Here is a 19,006-nt window from a genome sequence, read left to right on the forward strand (position 1 = left end):
TTGACTCGGTTGAATTATACCAGCCTCTAGCATTTCTGCAACCATACGTTCAATTTCACTTTTTTGGACATAGGGATATCTGTACGGCCTGATGTTTGGAGGAACACTTCCTGGAATCAGATGAATAGCATGATCATGATCACGCATAGGTGGGAGACCTTTGGGAGTCTCAAATACCTTGGAATGATTGTCCAGGACTTTTTGGAGATCTGGAGAAATAGATGATTCCAATGTGGAAACATCTAGCGAACATAATTGTGCAATTACACCTCTTTGCTCCTTTTTTAGAAGCTTTGTCATACCATTAGAGCTGATTATCTTTCCTGGTTTCCCTGCAATACCCCTTAATTCAACTTCCTTTCCTTCCACAGAAAATTTGATGAAAAGTTCTTGAAAATTAAAAGCTATTGTACCCAAGGATTGTAGCCATTGGACTCCTAGTACAACATCAGCACCTCCCATTGGAATGGAAAGCATTGGGCTAGTCAATACATATTCTCCCATGGATAGCTTGATATTATGCACTTTCCAGAAATTTATTGTTCCTCCATTTGCAATCATCACTTGACACTCTGGTGCTGGATATAGGAAGCAATTCAATTCTTTTGCTACCCTACAATGAATAAAATTGTGGGTGCTTCCTGAATCAATCAACACTATTACCTTTTTCTTCTTGATTTGTCCTTCTATCTTGATGGTTTGAGGAGTGGTAATTCCCGCCAATGCATTACAAGATATGGTCGGATTTATTTGTTCTTCATCTAGGCTTTGTTCCTGGAGTATATCTTCTTCTTTTGACCTTTCTTGCTCCTTTTCTTCTTCCTCTTCACAATCTATGTAGAATAATTTCTTCTCAGCACACTTATGACCTTTAGTGTATTTGCTATCACAACTGTAACAAAGCCCTTTTGCTCTTTTTTCTTCCAATTGTTGTGGTGTCAACCTTATAGGTTGTGGAAGACTAGGGGCAACAACACTTCCGTCTTTATAGTTGTGAGTGGTATGCTTCCTAGTTGCCATAATTTTGCTTTCCATTTTTCTTGCTAACCTGAATGCCTTCTCTAATGAATCAGGTTCCCAAAGGCGAACATCATGTTGGATATTATCCTTTAAAGACCCTATGAACACATCAATCCTATGCTCCTCTGGAATATCTTTTACCCTTATGTTCAATTTTTGGAACTCCTCAATGTGCTCCATTATTGAACCCTTTTGTTTGAGACTTATCAATTGGCTAAAAAAAGTGTTGCTTTTTGTATCCTCATAATGTGCTATCAATTCTTCCGTAAAAATTGCCCAAGTGATAAATTGTTTACGAGAGCAAAGCCATTGATACCATACAAACTGATTTGGTTCCAAATATAAAGTTGCCATACGTACCTTTTGTGTGTTTTGCACATTATTGAGATCGAAGAATTGCTCCATCTGTAATATCCATGTGGTGGGATCCTTGCCATCAAACTTCCTCATATCGATTTTTGGAATATGGTGGGTCTTCGATCCAACATTAGAATCTATGGAATCATGATTAACATTTCTTTTGTTCTCATCATGAGTTTCCTTTACTACCTTTTCACCATTAGTAAGTATCTCTTGTAGAAAATTTGTCAAATATGTCTTCAAATCTGCCATGTCTGTCTTCAAATCTGTCTTCAAATTTGCCATGTCTTTCTTCAAATCTATCTTCAAATCATCCATCTTAGCTTCCATGCCCTTTATCTTAGATTCCACGCCATTTATCTTAGCATCTGTTAGCTTTTGTGAGCGTGACATTTGTTGCACTTGTTCTTGTAATTTTGATATATCATGTAGCATTTCTTCCTCTTCTTCATGAGTCATGCTAGAGCTTTTAGGTTCCTTACTAGGTGTTTGCATTTTCTTTCCTCGGGGCATCAGTTACCGATAATAATGCTTTACTAGGCCCTTTGAATTCCTTCAAACCAAGCTTATGCAAAAATAAAAAATAAAAACTACACACCTTTTTTACTTTATAGAAGCCTGATATTGAATCTGATGTATCTCTGTAATTTTGAATCATCCAATTCTGAAATTGTGACCTGTAGTAGCCTTCTGTGTCCTCTTTCCAATGCCACTAGTCTGAACCAAATTGGATTCTCCAAGAAAGAGTTATGCACAATCTCCCACAGTGACCTGATTATAGACTAGTTCAGTAGAGCGAACTTGTATGAAGTGCCACGTGTCACTGTTTCAACCTTTGACTCTGAAAAATATATAAAAGAAAACTAAAGTCCGTCCTCTTTCTTTACCTTCTTACGAAATTTCAATCCAATGCTCAGAAAGAAAGTTATGATGATTTTCCCCAGGTCACCTGTTTTGAATGTAATTCAGGAGTCTGCAAAAAGACCAACTTCCTGAGATCATATCTCCAAAAATATCACGCGAAAAGCTCTGAAATTCGGACCCAAGGTTCAGCACGATTTCTTCTCAAATGGGTTTTTTTGTGACTTCTGAAACATCACAGAAAAAAAGTTATAGCGAAAATGCCACGATGACCTGTTTGGAGCAGCGAAACCCTAGAATCCAAAGCTCTGATACCAAATGTTATGAAACCAGCTCAAGAAAAGATAGAAAAGATAGATCAACGCCTTAGAATTCAGCCTCTTCGAGGGGGCAACCTCCTTTACATTACATAAATGAAAAATTCTTGGATGATTCAAATGACAAAACCTCCTTTCTATATATAGGAGTCTAAGGAGTCACAATATAATCCAGCCGACCTAAAAATAATAATATAAAGCCACAAAAATAACAATAGAGGGATTCTATGGGCACATTAATAACAATATGGGGGTAATGGGGGCACAACAATATAAATAAGGGGTATAACTACAATAGTAATGGGGTAATCACTAGTATTCTAGGGACCCAACAGTTAGGCTGAAAAATAGATAAGTTTGCTTGCTAGAAAAAAAAAATTTGCTAAAAATTTTGTCACTGTAAAAGGCATTTTCCAGAAATAAAGAAGAGCTCTCAAACTGGTTTTCCCCAAGAGTTGTAGGGGGTTTTTCCAGGGTCACATTGACCAAAAATCTCAGTGTTTAAATGCGTTTTAATGGCTGTTTGTTACTGCTGATTTTTATTTCTGTAATTTCCAACATTCTGTAAAATTTCCAGAATTTGTGTTTTCAGCAAATTTATTTTTTTCGAGCTTGTTAAATGTATGGTTATGGGAAAGGGCATTTAACTATATGGGAGAAATAAGGAGAAACTGAAAACCGGGGTGGGAAAACAGAAATTTCTACAGTCTGTAAAATGTGGACTAAAGGATTTTCTTCTATTTTTTCTTTATTAGAAATAGAAATATACTAGTTATATCATATCAAAATGTACAAAAGAAGACTAATGTTTGGGGAAGCGATCCCTATTAACTTAGACTAGGGATCCGATATACAATGGATGATCCCTTCAATTGCAGTAGAGAAAATAAATATGATGACGATCTTCCTATCCATGAGTACCGACCTGACTACTGAAAAACTTTTGTAGGTATGGAGATAGGTGGCTCACCTTGCTTTCCCTTCTTCTTTCAAACATCCTTCCACTAAGATGAAGGGAGTAGGCCTCGTGGAGGCACCTGTGAAACAACCTATCCATCTATATCACAATCAATATCTCCCTCAAAATTAAGGGAAATTCCCATTTCCAAAGCAGAGTTCTCCTACTCATTTAGCCTCTTCAACCATCTCAAGGGTTATCTATTTGGTAAGGTTAGGTTCGTCTTGGAAGACCAAAGTCTAATGTTCATCCCTTGCTGTAGAAGGGGTCATTGGAACCTTAGTCGGTGAACATCTCCCTCTTTACGAATTGACCCAGGAGTTAGATTCCAGCCTCTATGTTTAATTTGTTTCCCCTTTTTTCCCTAGAAAATCTTGGCCTTGAGACATTATCCTATAAATTGATGGCTAGTTTCTTGACAAGCCCTGCATCTGAATGTTGTATTCTTGTGAGAATTATTTCATTCCAGGACAATATTTTTTGGGAGACCATGACTCAAGATGAGTTTGACATCGATACGAGCACATGAGACAATGCCCTTTTGGACTTGATTGGTCTCAGCCTTCAGAAACTTCCCAGGGCATTTCTAGTTACTTCGAGCAATGGAAAAACCGAAAAAAAAGGGAATATTGGGCATGCCCACCCACAATGAGTGGTAGTAAAAGTAATGGAAGGAGAATTGAACACTAAAACCAAGGATTTATAAATAGGTCATGTCTACCCATAAATTAAAGCTATTTTTAAGGGCAATGGAGGAATAAAATCAGTGTTCAGCTCTGAAATTCAGGGACAGGTCAAGCCAAATTTAGGGCCAACAATAGCCTTGGGCCCCAAAATTACAGAAAAATCATGTAAGCCGGTAGATAGAGAGATACCAAGTTAGCAACAGCAAACAAAAGATTAACTGAACATGAACTAGTTCATAGTATATATAGTCTTCAATGGTGGATGATGTAATTCAGTAATAAGCTTTGAAATATACTGACATAGCAGATACAGAGATATGGATTGAATGATGCGCTCTACATATTGTTTGTGAAGTAGAGCCAAAAATAGAACATGCAACTGGAAAAAGAGGCGTGGTCTCTCTCTCTCTATATGAAACTCTTTTACAAAATAATTCATAATGTCCCAGACACCAGCATGGTCTTAGTTAACATCAGAGATCAAACAGGGGAAGAGAGAAATTTTTCAAAGAAAAGTACAATACCCATATTTCTACTATGCTTTAGTACTTTGAGATAACAAAATAATTGGCATATATTACAAGTGTAGGATATTTTACTTGCATGCTCTATCATTTATCTGGCAATTGCATAGTTATGTGAGTTCACTTCTACAAAAATCAACTTGTTGTCAGGCTCTGCCATCTTGGAAGCAATTCTAATGGCACAATACCCACAATAAGTTCCAAGCTCTAAGGCCACTCTGTTTTCAAATTTTTGCACTTCAGCATCCAAAAGAGAACCCTTCTCCTTCCCTAAAATTTCTAGCCAATTATGTTGAGTAAAACTCTCAATAGCTCCCAGCACAGACTCTGCATTCCCCTTCTCTGCATTTTGCAGGACATAGTTTATCAGGTCTCATTCTCTGTAGCCAGGAGAATGGCCTGTCACACTTGATCCTTTGTCAAATGAAAATTTCAAGTATGACAGAAACCTTGAAACAAGTCTTCATGTCATGGTTCTAATTTGTTGAGCAACAGGGTGGTAGATTTGTAAATTACCATACAAAGTGATGCAACTGACTGGATGTAGAAAAGTAAGTGTATAAATAGAAAAACAACATGATTCTAAGATTGTAGATATGCTCTATCTGGCCAAATCGAAAGCAGAAAACTAGGATTGGCATCTCAGATGATGTGAGAGTGAAGTTGTATAAAATATAGAATTATGTTTTCATGAATGATGGGCATACAAAAATTATGAAAACAATTATATTAATATTATGGAAAATTTTGTATTAATATTATTATTATATGAATTTAGGTTCTTATTAATCTTGTTTATCAGAAAAAATATAATTAATATTTTAAAATTTTAAAATTAAAATTTCTTAATAATGTTTTTATTAACATTACGAATATTAAAATTCTTAAACCTGCAGCTATAGTCTGACCAGACTCCTCTTTTTCCCTGAAAATCGTGGAAAATTCAACAATATTTTGATAAACTCCAGTAGGGATTTTTGTTAATCCATGCTATAGCTGTCAAAATAAACAAATTCATATCATTCGGAGAATGAGAAGAGGAAGGATAAATCATTGGGTGGTTTCCTTTTCTCTTTTTCATATCATTTGTTTTGAAGTTTTGGCATCATTTTAGGTTCTTTTGCAATAATGGGCAAGTAAGTCTTACCTTGTCAATTCCTTTGTTCATATATAAAATAAACAGTGGAAATGTTTTTTGTGTGCTTTTTATAAACAAATTGTGTATATTCCCTATTATGTTGATATGTTGAACTCTATATAATTACTCTAGAATGTATAGTTCAATACTCTAGAATAAACATTCTATGAAAATACTATTTTAAAAATCCCTAGTGTCCACTGTTCATCACTGTAATATATTAGAAATTCCTTTATACCTATAAAATATTTTGTACTTTAGAATAAACATTTAGATATTTGACCAGTAAAATATTCTTGTAGATTATTTTCAAGACTATACTCATACCTCGGGAGTAACAAGCATGCTTGATTTTTGGTTTCATCATGTTAAACTTTAAAGGAAAGGAGAATATACAAGGCTACAAGTATACTGGAAGTGATGAATCCTTCTACTTGTAAACCACCATATGTGAAACAAAATTGATTCTTCACTACCATATCCAAGTTGATTAATGCTGGTAATCAAAATCAAAGTGAGGAGATAACATTGCATAGAGATGATAGAAAGGCGCACAAAATCTTAATGTGCACGGGTACACATTTATCATAGCAGAGATAAGGAATCTTGTATAGCAAAAGGATGATTGGGGTGTGAGTACTACTTTTCTACTAGGCCACTTAGAAACATGAGAAGGCATGCCTTCTCCTCCTAGTCATGCCTTCATGGACAGACTTGCTCTTTTTATAGGTGGTATTTATATTATCTTTTTTGTTCCATTGTTGCAATTTGCTTCATCTGGTTTTGGTGCATGTTGTTCTTGGATTTTTTTCTTTTTTTATCTCATGAAAAATATTTTAGGGCATCCCCATAGTAGTTGCACACTTTCCTATTATATCCATACCCAATTAATTTCTTTACAAGGATATCCAATTAATTTCTTTACAAGGGAAAATAACACACTGTTGCATCTCTAGTTTGGAAAACTTTCAGCCTTGCTTTGAAAATTATTTCAACTTTTGTCACATTTATTCTTGCACTTGCACCCATGCAAAATAGTATGGAATTATTGATTATGATATGAAGGCTGCTAGTATTGGTAACCTATAGAAGATTTGTGTAATTTTGGCATTGAAATTACTCTAGAAGATTTGTGTAAGTTTGGCATTGAAATTGGAAAGTTGAGTACAGGTGAAAAGGAGAGATTTATTTTCATATATGCTTTTTGAATACACAATTTCAAATACTATGTGGTCTACATTTTATGTATGATTTCTATGTATGATCATCTATATGGGGCATGTTATTTTTGGTGATTTGTGAGGGTAGAGAGAATAGTTAATAACATTTGAATGTAAATGAGTATGAATTTAAATACTTGTTAACTTGTTTTTGTGGGCCAAAATGCAATGTTTCTCAAAAGACATTGAAGGCATTACTTCTCCTCCTAGTCATGCCTCGATGGATAGACTTGCTCTTATTATAGGTGGTATTTCTATTATCTTGTTTGTTCCATTGTTGCAATTTACTTCATTTGCTTTTGGTGCATGTTGTTCTTGGATTTTTTTTTCTTTTTTTATCTCATGAAGAATATTTTAGGGCATCCCCATAGTAGTTGCACACTTTCTTGTTGTATCCATATGCAATTAATTTCTTTAAAAGGATATCTAATTAATTTCTTTACAAGGGAAATTAACACATTGTTGCATCTCTAGTTTAGAGAACTTTCACCCTTGCTTTGATAGTTATTTCAACTTTTGTCACATTTATTCCTACACTTGCACCTATGCAAAATAGTATGGAATTATTGATTATGATATGAAGGCTGGTAATATTGGTAACCTCTGGAAGATTTGTGTAAGTTTGGCATTGAAATTGGAAAGTTGGGTACAGGTGAAAAGGAGATATTTATTTTTATATATGCTTTTTGAATGCACAATTTCAAATAATATGTGGTCTACCTTTTATGTATGCTTTCTATGTATGATCATCTATATGGGGCATGTTGTTTGGCGTGATCTATGAGGGTAGAGATAATAGTTAATAACATTTGAATGTACATGAGTATGAATTTAAATAATTGTTAACTTATTTTTATGGGCCAACATGCAGTGTTTCTCATGTAGGTTTTAACCCTGTACATAAATTACCTGCATACGAATTCTTAAACAAAGAAAATAAACAATGCGAGAGCATAACCCATAAAACACATATGCACAGAGATTTTTCCATGGATCCCAAAACCGGGACTACCATCTTGATTTTTCATTATGTTCCTTTCAATGTTACAATACATATTTATACATGCCGAAGCATCCAATACTATGGACCGAAAACCATCGCGTCCAATACCATGGACCGAAAACCATTGCGTCCAAAAAACATGTGCGAAAATCATGCACAAAACCATAGGTGGGTCCGCCCAACCTAACATATGGTCCAAAACCAAAATTTTCCGGGGCGCAGCCCCGGACCCCATAAAGTGGGGTTACGGGTGCCCTTCAAACCCCCTATTAACTACGTGGAAAGAATATAACACAACCCAACAATCTCCCACTTGATGTTTTCTTTCCACAGGGAGCCACAGAAGAGCTTAGTCATTTTTCAGCCCTGAGATTCCCATTGCTTCTCTACACCAAGAGAACTTCTCAAAGCTCACAGATTTTGTCAATGCATCTGCAGTATTCTTCAAAGTGTCCACCTTTACCAGCAACACCTTTCTGTCTTCTATCATATCCCTCACAAAGTGATATTGAACATCAATGTCCTTGAATGATAAGCAGGGTTCTTTGCCAAGAAAATTGCACTTTCGCTGTCACAGTCTATTCTTATAGCTCCCTGTATTAACCCCATACTTGAACACAATCTCTGCAAACAAACTGCTTCCTTGCTTGCATGAGTGGCTGCCATGTATTCTGGCTCTGTAGTTGAAAGTGCCACTACAGATTGTTTCTTACTCATCCAACTGATTGCACCTCCAAATAGGTTAAACACATACCCACTTGTAGATCTTCTCTGATCCAGATCTCCAGCCCAGTCTGCATCAACAAAGCCATGAATATCCAACACTCTGTCCAATATTGGTCTTCCTTGGTAGCGCAAACCATAATCACTAGTGCCACGCAAATACCTGAAAACCCGCTTCATTGCTGTCCAGTGCTCCTTCCCAGGTTTTGACATAAACCTGCTCAATTCTCCCACTGCATGTGCAATGTTTGGTCTAGTACAGACCATTGCATACATCAGGCTACCCACTGCACTTGCATATGGAACACGGGACATGTCCTCTTCCTCTTCTTGTGTCTTGGGACACTGTTCAGCAGATAACCTCACACCTACAGGAATAGGAACCTTCACCGGTTTACTATCCTGCATATTAAACCTCTGGAGTATTGTCTCGACATACTTCCTTTGGTTTAACCAGAGCTTCCTCTTTGACCGATCTCTTTTAATTTCCATGCCCAAAATATAGTTTGCAGCACCAAGATCTTTCATGTTGAATTTGGAGGACAATTGGGTCTTCAAATCCTGGATAATTTCTTTGTCATTTCCAACCAGCAACATATTATCCACATACAAGACCAGATAAATAATACGGTCACCAATTAATTTAAAATACACACAATGATCTACTTTGCTTCTGGTGAAGCCAAGTCCTCGTATAAATGTATCAAATTTCTGATACCACATCCTTGGTGACTGTTTTAACCCATACAGAGACTTCTTTAACTTGCATACCAGTTCTTTCTTACCCTTCACCGCAAAGCCTTCAGGTTGCTTCATGTAGATTTCCTCTTCCAAATCCCCGTGAAGAAATGCTGTCTTCACATCCATCTGTTCTACCTCAAAATCAAAAGGAGCAGCAACAGATAAAAGTAATCTAATAGAAGTTACCTTGGCAACAGGAGAAAAAATATCACCAAAATCAATTCCCGGCACCTGGGAATAACCTTTTGCTACCAACTGAGCTTTGTATTTCTCCACCTTTCCTTCTACATTTGTCTTCTTCTTGAACACCCATTTGCTGCCAATGGGTTTCCTTCCAGCCGGCAACTCCACCAGATCCCAAGCCTCATTTTTGTGCAAAGATGCCATTTCATCGACCATGGCCTCTTTCCAGAGTTTTCCATCCTCTGAATCCACTGCTTCCTTCACAGTTCTGGGATCATTATTAGTAACAGACAAAGCAAAATTTGAACTGAAAGTAGATGGACTATACCTTTCTAGCTGCCTTCTTTCTCGAACTGATCTTCTCACAGCCGGAGTTTGTGGCTCTTCATCTTCTGATTCCTCTTCTGCTGCAGAGTCTGATTCTTCCTCCTTTGGCTCAAACTCTATCTTCTCAGGTTCCTTTGGTTGGAATTCATGTTGAATAACATCTTTTATCTCTTTGAACAACACATCTCGGCTGTACACAACCTTCCGTGTGACTGGGTTCCAAAGCTTATAACCCTTTAAACCATCCTTATACCCAATAAAGATGCACTTTTCAGATTTACTATCCAACTTGGTTCGTTTCTCCTTTGGAACATGTACATATGCATCACATCCAAATAACCTTAGATGTGAAAGAGAGGGTTTCTTACGAGTCCATACTTCTTGTGGAGTCTTATCCTCCAACGCTGATGAAGGTGATCTGTTGATCAGGTAACATGCAGTATCCACCGCCTCTGCCCAGAATTCCTGTCCTAACCCGGCACCACTGAGCATGCTTCTTGCCCTTTCCATCAACGTCTTGTTCATTCTTTCTGTGACTCCATTTTGCTGAGGTGTATATGGAGTAGTCTTCTGCCTTACTATACCACACTTCTTACAAAATTCTTCAAATTCCTTACTGCAAAATTCTCCACCATTATCTGTCCTCAGCACCTTTATCTTCTTCTCTGTCTGATTTTCCACCAGAGCCTTAAATTCTTTAAACCTGTCAAAGACTTCAGATTTCTTCTTAAGAAAATATATCCATGTATTCCTTGAGAAGTCATCTATGAATGATACATAGTACACAGACTTACTCAGTGATGGAACCCTCACAGGTCCAAACACGTCAATGTGCACAAGCTCTAATATATGTTTCGTCCTCTTACCACCAGAGGGGAAACTCACCCGATTCTGCTTCCCATATACACAATTTTCACATAAATCAAAATCCAGAGAGCTATTATTCATACCTTCTACCATACCTTTACCATGAAGTATTCGAAGGCCCTTCTCTCCAATATGTCCAAGCCTTTGATGGCACAACATGGTCTTCTCTCCAGAGACCACTAGATTCTCTACTCCATTTTCAGGAACCATAGAACTATTGCACCCATCAACAACAGTGCTACCTTACAACTTGTACAGAGTTCCAATCCGAACTCCCCGCATTAATATCAGTGCTCCTTGAACCATCTTGCAGGTATCTTTCTCGAACATCGTCTTTACACCTGCATCATCCAACTTGCTTATAGAAATCAGATTTCTAGCCAATGCAGGAATATGTAGAACACCCGGAAGTGTTCTAACCCTTCCACCTTGCAACTTCAACTTTACTTTTCCCTGACCAATGATTCTAGCCTTCCTATCATCTCCTAAGAAGACATCACCACCATCGTATTTCTCATACTCGCAGAACCACTCTCTATGGGGAGTGAAGTGAAAGGATGCACCTGAGTCAATCAACCATGCCTCATGATCTACATGTGTACTTGAAGAAGCCAAGTACACATCCCCACCTTCATCTGAGGTGGTTTTCGCCTCTACAGAAGGAGCATCATCAGATCCCTTTCCTTTATCAGGAGCTTTAGATTTACAATCCCTTCTGAAGTGCCCTTCCTTTCTGCATTTCCAGCACACCACCTTTGTAGGTTTTCCTGGAGATTTAGATCTCCCTCTAGATTTAGATCTCCCACTCGATGACTTATTTTTGTTTCTGTTCTGGGACCGTCCTCGTACAGACAAGGCATCACCATTTTGGTTGTCCATATTTTTCCGTCTCATCTCCTCCATCAGCAAGGCTAAGACTATTTCATCAAACTGCAAAGCAGTTGCATTGCTACCTATTGCAATAACCAGACTATCCCACGAATCTAGTAGAGAAAACAACAGACTAATGCACTTATATTCATCTGAAATTTTAATATCAACAGATAATAACTGACTTACCACAGTATTAAACGCATTCAGATGCTCTGTCACCGAGTCTCCATCTTTCATCCTCAGGTTATACAGCTTTTTCCGCAAGAACAGTTTATTCACCAGAGACTTAGATTGGTACAAAGTCCCTAACTTGACCCACAAAGCCTTTGTCGTAGCTTCCCCTGATACATTCAGCAATACTGAATCCGAGACACACAATCGTATTGTGCTCTTTGCCTTCCGATCCAACTTCTTCCATTCTTCATCGGTCACTCCCGATGGTTTAGTACCCAGATCTACCGCGATCCACTAATCTTTATCCACCAATAGATCCTCCATCTTGAGTTTCCACAACTCAAAATTCTGACCATTGAACTTCTCAATCTCTATCTTTCCATTGCTCGCCATCTTCTTTCACCACCAGAATCGATCTCGCAGATCTCCCACTAAACAAGGTCTACCACAGGCCCGAGCGAAACCCCTCAGCAACGAAGGCATCCCCTTGAAGCCAAAACAGCTCCGATACCAAACGTAGGTTTTAACCCTGTACATAAATTACCTGCATACGAATTCTTAAACAAAGAAAATAAACAATGCGAGAGCATAACCCATAAAACACATATGCACAGAGATTTTTCCCTGGATCCCAAAACCGGGACTACCAGCTTGATTTTTCATTATGTTCCTTTCAATGTTGCAATACATATTTATACATGCCGAAGAATCCAATACTATGGACCGAAAACCATCGCGTCCAATACCATGGACCGAAAACCATCGCGTCCAAAAAACATGTGCGAAAATCATGCACAAAACCATAGGTGGGTCCGCCCAACCTAACATATGGTCCAAAACCAAAATTTTCCGGGGCGCTGCCCTGGACCCCATAAAGTGGGGTTACGGGTGCCCTTCAAACCCCCTATTAACTACGTGGAAAGAATATAACACAACCCAACATCTCAAAAGCCATTTTGTTATGTAACCAACTCACAAAATAGAAGAAAACATAGATCAACGGCTTTAAAATCAACCTCTTCAAGGGGGAAACATCCTTTACATTACACAAAAGAATAATTCTTGGATGATACAAATGACAAAACCTCATTTCTATATATAGGTGTCTAAGGGGTCACAATATAATCAAAGATGACATAGAAATAATAATATAAGGGCACAACATAAAAATAATAGGCTTCTGTGGGGCAGAATAATAACAGCATGGGGACAATAGGGGCACAACAATAATACTAAGGGATACAATGAAAATAGTAATGGGGGAATCACTAGTATTACAGGGACCTAACATGCCCCTCTCCTTCAAAAAAGTGGTGTCCTCAACACTTGAGTAGTTTTGGATGCTTCTGTATAAAATTCTTACCCTTCCATGTGGAATCTTCAGTGGGTGAGTTCTTCCACTTGATGAGATACTCTAAAATTGATTGATTTCGTAGCTGTCGAGGTCTTATTTCTGTGACTGCTTCGGGTTCCAATATGATTTTTCCTTCCTCGTCAAGTTCTGGAAATATTGTTTAAATTGGGAGTTTGTCACCTATAAACTTCTTTAAGCATGAAACATGGAAAAATGGGTGCACTCAAGAAGCTGCAGGAAGCTCCAATTTGTATGCCATAGTACCAATATTTTGCAACACCTTGTATGAACCATAATAATTTGGTGATAATTTATTATCCTTCTTAGCTTGCTTGAGGGGAATTTTTTTATATGTTTTTAGCCGTAGGAATACCCAGTCATATACATCAAAACTTCTTTCGCTGCGAGGTTGATATGCTTGTTGTTTCATTTTATTCTACGTGAAAGTGAGGTTATCCTTTAAGAGTTTGAGAACTTATTGTTGATGCTCGATGTGATTTTCCACTGCTTGAAACTTATAATTTTCTCCTAAATATGATATGATGGATGGTGGATGATATCCATAAAGTGCCATAAATGGGGTCATTTTTGCTACAGAAATGGATGGAAGTGTTATACCACCATTCAGCCAAAGGCAACCATTTGACCCATTGTGTGTGTTTATCAGATACAAAGCAACACAGATATCCTTCCAAACATTTGTTTACTATTTCCAGCGACAAGACAAGAAAATAATTTTGTCCAAATATTTCCAGCGAAAATGGGATCTCTGTTGCTTACAATAATCTTTGGGTTTCCATGTAGCTTTTGAATTGTTCCCATAAATGCAGTAGAAACTGTGCTGGGTTTAAATGGATGTGATAATGCACAAAAGTGTGCATACTTGGTAAGTATGTCAATCACCACCATGATGACACTCTTTCCTTCGGACTTGGGTAAGCCTGTGATAAAATCCATTGAAACCTCCTCCCAACATTCACTTGGAATGGAGAAAGGTTGTAATAGACCTTGGGTCTTAATTGTTTCAACTTTATTTTGTTTGCAAACCAAACATTCCTCCACAAACTTTTGAATATCTGATTTAAGGCCATCCCAAAAAAATTCCTTCTTAACCCTGTGGTAAGTTTTTAAAAGTCATGAGTGCCTTCCTAAGGGAGAGGTGTGCAATTCCATAATAATCTTTTGTTTGAGTTGGGAATTCTTACACAGGTATAAGTGTTCTTTGTACCATAACGAATCATTTTTCCATCTAAATGTATCAGATGTACTTGATTCTTATTGTAACTTTTGAATGAGTGCCCATACTTCTTCGTCATTCTTCCATTCATCCCTTGCCTCGTTTATCCAATCTAATTGGATAATAGAAGTGGCGCAAAGCAATGCTTCCACATCCTCATCCTTTCTTGAGAGAGCATTTTCCACAACATTTTTCTTCCCTTTTTTGTAGATGATTTCAAAGCCATAACCAAACATCTTTGTAACCTATTTTTTCTACTCTTCTAAAGATAATCTTTATTCTAAAATGTATTTAAGACTATCATGATCTGTTTTTACATTGAAGTGTCTTCCCATTAGTTAGGGTCACCATTTCTTAAGTGCACGTAGTATTGCCAACATTTCCTTCTCATAAATAGATTTGTGTAAATACTTTCCTTTGATTGGATGACTTTCGAAAGAAATGGGTCTTTCTTCTTGCATTAAAATAACACCAATTCCATTTTTTGAGGCATCACATTCCACAATAAAGGTTTTTGTGAATTCTGGCATAGCTAAGACCAGTGCTTGGCAAATTTCCTCTTTAATAGTTCAAAGGCCTTCGTTGCTTTTGGAGTCCATGAAAATTCATCTTTATTCAATAATGTTGTTAGAGGTGCATCTATTCACCCATAAGTATTAACAAAATTGTGATAATACCCTGTCAACTCGAGAAATCCTCACAGATGCTTTATGGATGTGGGGATTTTCCATTCCTTAATGGCTTTAATTTTGTTAGGGTCTACCTTCACACCTTCACGAGATACAATATGACCCAGATATTCCACCTCTTGTACTCTAAAGAAACATATGGAGCTTTTTGCATATAATTGATTCTCCTCCAATAGTTTGATCACCCTGTCAACATGTTGAACATGATCCTTCCAAGACTTGATGTAGATTAGTATATCATCAAAAAATACTAACACAAATTTTTCTAAGGAAGGGTTTGAAAATGGAATTCATCAAACATTGAAATGTACAAGGTGCATTGGTAAGGCCAAAAGGCATGACCAAAAATTCATAATGACCCTCATGAGTTCTAAATGTTGTTTTTGGAATGTCTTCAGTCTTCATTCTAATTTGATGATATCCTGAACGAATATGCAACTTGGTGAAGTAAATTTATCCATGCAATTCATCCAATAATTCATCAATGAGAGGAATGGGAAATTTATCTTTAATAGTGAGCTTGTTGAGCTCCCTATAATCCGGAAACATGCACCATGACCCATCTTTCTTGTGCACCAATACTACTGGAGTAGAGAAAGAACTTTGACTAGGTTGAATTATACCAGCCTCTAACATTTCTACAACCATACGTTCAATTTCACTCTTTTAAGCATAGGGATATATGTAAGGCATGACGTTTGGAGCAACACTTCCTGGAATCAAATGAATAGCATGATCATGATCATGAGTGGGTGGGAGGCATTTGGGAGTCTCCAATACCTTGGAATGATTTTCTAAGACTTTTTAGAGATCTGGAGAAATAGATGATTTCGATGTGGGAACCTCTAGCGAACATAATTGTGCAATTATGCCTCATTGTTCTTCCTTTAGAAGCTTTGTCATTCCATTACAACTGATTATATTTCCAAGGTCTGACATTGCATCCTATGGTAACCCTCTGAGTCCTCTTTTCAACCCCTCAAGTCTGATCAATATTGGATTCTTCAAGGAAGAGTTATGCCAAATATCCCACAATGACCTGATTATAGACTAGTTCAATAGATTGAACTTGTACAAAGTGCCACATGTCACTGTTTCAATTTTAGGCCTGAAAATGATACAAAGAAAATTACAAGCTATCATATATCTTTAATTTTTTACAAACTTTCAATCTGATGCTGAGAGAGAAAGTTATGATGATTTTCCCCAGGTTACCTGTTTGAGATATAATATGGGATCCTGCAAATACCCTAACTTCCTTGAATCCTATTGCCAAAAATATAGTGAGAAAATATCTGAACTTTGGACTCCAGGTTAATCGATATTTTGGCTCAAATGGGTTTTAATTTCAGGTTCTGAAACATCATAGAAAAAATGTTATGGCAACAATTCCATGATGAACTGTTTGGAGAAGCGAAATCCTAGAATCCAAATCCTTTGATACCAAATGTTATGTAACCAACTCACAAAATAGAATAAAAGATAAATCAACGACTTCAAAATCAGCATCTTGAAGGGGGAAACCTCCTTTACCTTACACAAAATGAATGATTCTTGGATGATACAAATGACAAAATATCCTTTCTATATGTAGGAGTCTAAGGGGTTACAATATAATCAAAGCCAACATAACAATAATAATATAAGGGCACAACAATAACAATAGAGGGCTTCTATGGGGCACAATAATAACAATATGGTGACAATAGGGGCACAAATATAACAATAAGGGCTGCAATGACAATAGTAATGGGGGGATCACTAGTATTATAGAGACCTAACACATTTTTTGTTTAAGCAAACATCAACCAATTGCACCCATGCAGACTAGTAAGGAATTATTGATTATGATATGAAGGCTGCTAATATTGGTAAACTATGGAAGGTTTGTCTAAATTTGGTATTAAAATTGGAAATTTGGTTATAGGTCAAAATAAGATATTCATTTTCGTATATGCTTTTTGAATGCACAATTTTAGATAATATGTAGTCTAATGTTGCTTTTTGAATGCACAATTTCAAATAATATGTGGTCTAATGCACAATTTCAAATAATATATGGTGCAAGTAATCATGTAGCTAAAATGGTACCAAGAAGCGATGCATTTTCCATGGAATTTGTCCTTGAACCAGAAGATTATGATCCATTACCAAAACGTGAAGTCCACAATGAAAACCTGAACATGCAACTTTAGAAGCACATTATACCCCATGTTTATTTATTATTTCTAGTTGATTTTCTAATACTCCTGAATCACGTATGTTACAATGCCATTGAGTTACACAGCTACACGAGACATAGTAGGTAGTGAGAATGTAAATAAATAATAAATTTTAGGCATCTTGCAAGTAAATATATCTAAAATGCATGCATTGCAGAGTTTTCAAGAAACAATGATTGCATGAAGAACATTTTACAAATCTTCTTAAGGTAGTGAGGAATACCTCCTCTAAAACTTTCATTACAAGAAATATGGTTTTTGATTTTAATGGGGAATTCCATTATTTAGTTATTCTCATTGGTAAACAATAGGTTAAATCTTCTAGTAACAAATGTCATAGTTGAGCTTGTCTTCTTTGAATTCCACTTCTCTAGAATTCAGATTGAAATCATTATTTAAAATATCTCTACAGACACTGGCCCTACATTTAGAGGACACTTTTTTCTGCTATTCAATAGTCTATTTGTCTCATAGGTGGATAGTGTACTTCTCTAGTTATCTTTTAAACAAAATCGATCTATTTTTTCCAGTTTAAGAACATAATTAACTAATATATCAAGAAAAGAGAGTAGCTTATGTTTGGACTTTATCATCTTTTCCTTTTCCATCTAATGTAGAGAGAGGGCATATTATTCAAATATTTTAAGAAATAGAGTACCATTTATAAACATGTGCTAACCTATGCTTTGTGAAAAGTTTTGATTGAGTGAAATAATTGAAGGGTCTCTGCAGGAAAAGAAGAATCTTTGGAGGACAATTACAATAATTGTCAACCAGTATTTGAACCAGGGTTCATTATCATTTTATTAGCCTCGTGAATTTATTTATGATCATTTGTTGTTGCTTTCAACAAAAGAAGTGCACCTAATATTGAGTCGAACTTGAGTGCCTATATTCAACATATATTTTGCATGCATTTCACATGAGTCTTATCATTGAAAGACACAAAGGATTTTTTCTAGCTTACTTACAGGCACATTTATGAGTTGGTTTAAGGCATCTAGGGTTAGGGTTTTGATAGGTATTGTATTTTTAGTAGACCTAAGTGTTGAATTAGAGGAGAGTGATTTTTCTTATTATTGTTCCAACTTCTCATATGGTTCATAAGATTGATTGGTTTCATATTTTCCTACATATCTTGCATATGCATTTTTAAATTAGCTATTTTTTTTCCTAAATTTATGCTACAAATATGGTAACACTTCTCACAATGCAATTTTAAAATTTCAATGAATGAATGAAGCGTGCACAATTGTTGGTTGGTACTCGTTGATAGAACATGTTTACATTTTGAAATTTTATATGATTATAAATTTTATGAATGTTGAATCCTTTTTTAGTAGTGGAGGAGCAATTCGAAAGCAAACATGGATTATGCTAAAATAAAGCCAGACAAAAATAATTGCGGTTGAATATGGTTAGAGCGTTGGATGAATTTTTGAAATTTTTATGCTTATAACTTTTATGAATGTTGAATCCTTTTTCAACAGTTGAGGATCAATTGGAAAACAAACATGAATTATGCTAAA

At 36.4% G+C, this 19,006-nt stretch overlaps 1 pseudogene; it reads right to left on the bottom strand.

The window, feature by feature from the left end:
• The window catches only part of LOC149199968 (uncharacterized), a 28,035-nt pseudogene extending 10,567 nt beyond the window's left edge, over window positions 1–17,468 (bottom strand).
• Window positions 17,469–19,006: the final 1,538 nt, after the last annotated feature.

The sequence above is a fragment of the Pinus tabuliformis genome, chromosome 2_1 (assembly GCF_031772625.1).
Source record: "Pinus tabuliformis cultivar Carrire ecotype Pingquan chromosome 2_1, CPIR1, whole genome shotgun sequence".
NCBI classification, from domain to species: domain Eukaryota; kingdom Viridiplantae; phylum Streptophyta; class Pinopsida; order Pinales; family Pinaceae; genus Pinus; species Pinus tabuliformis.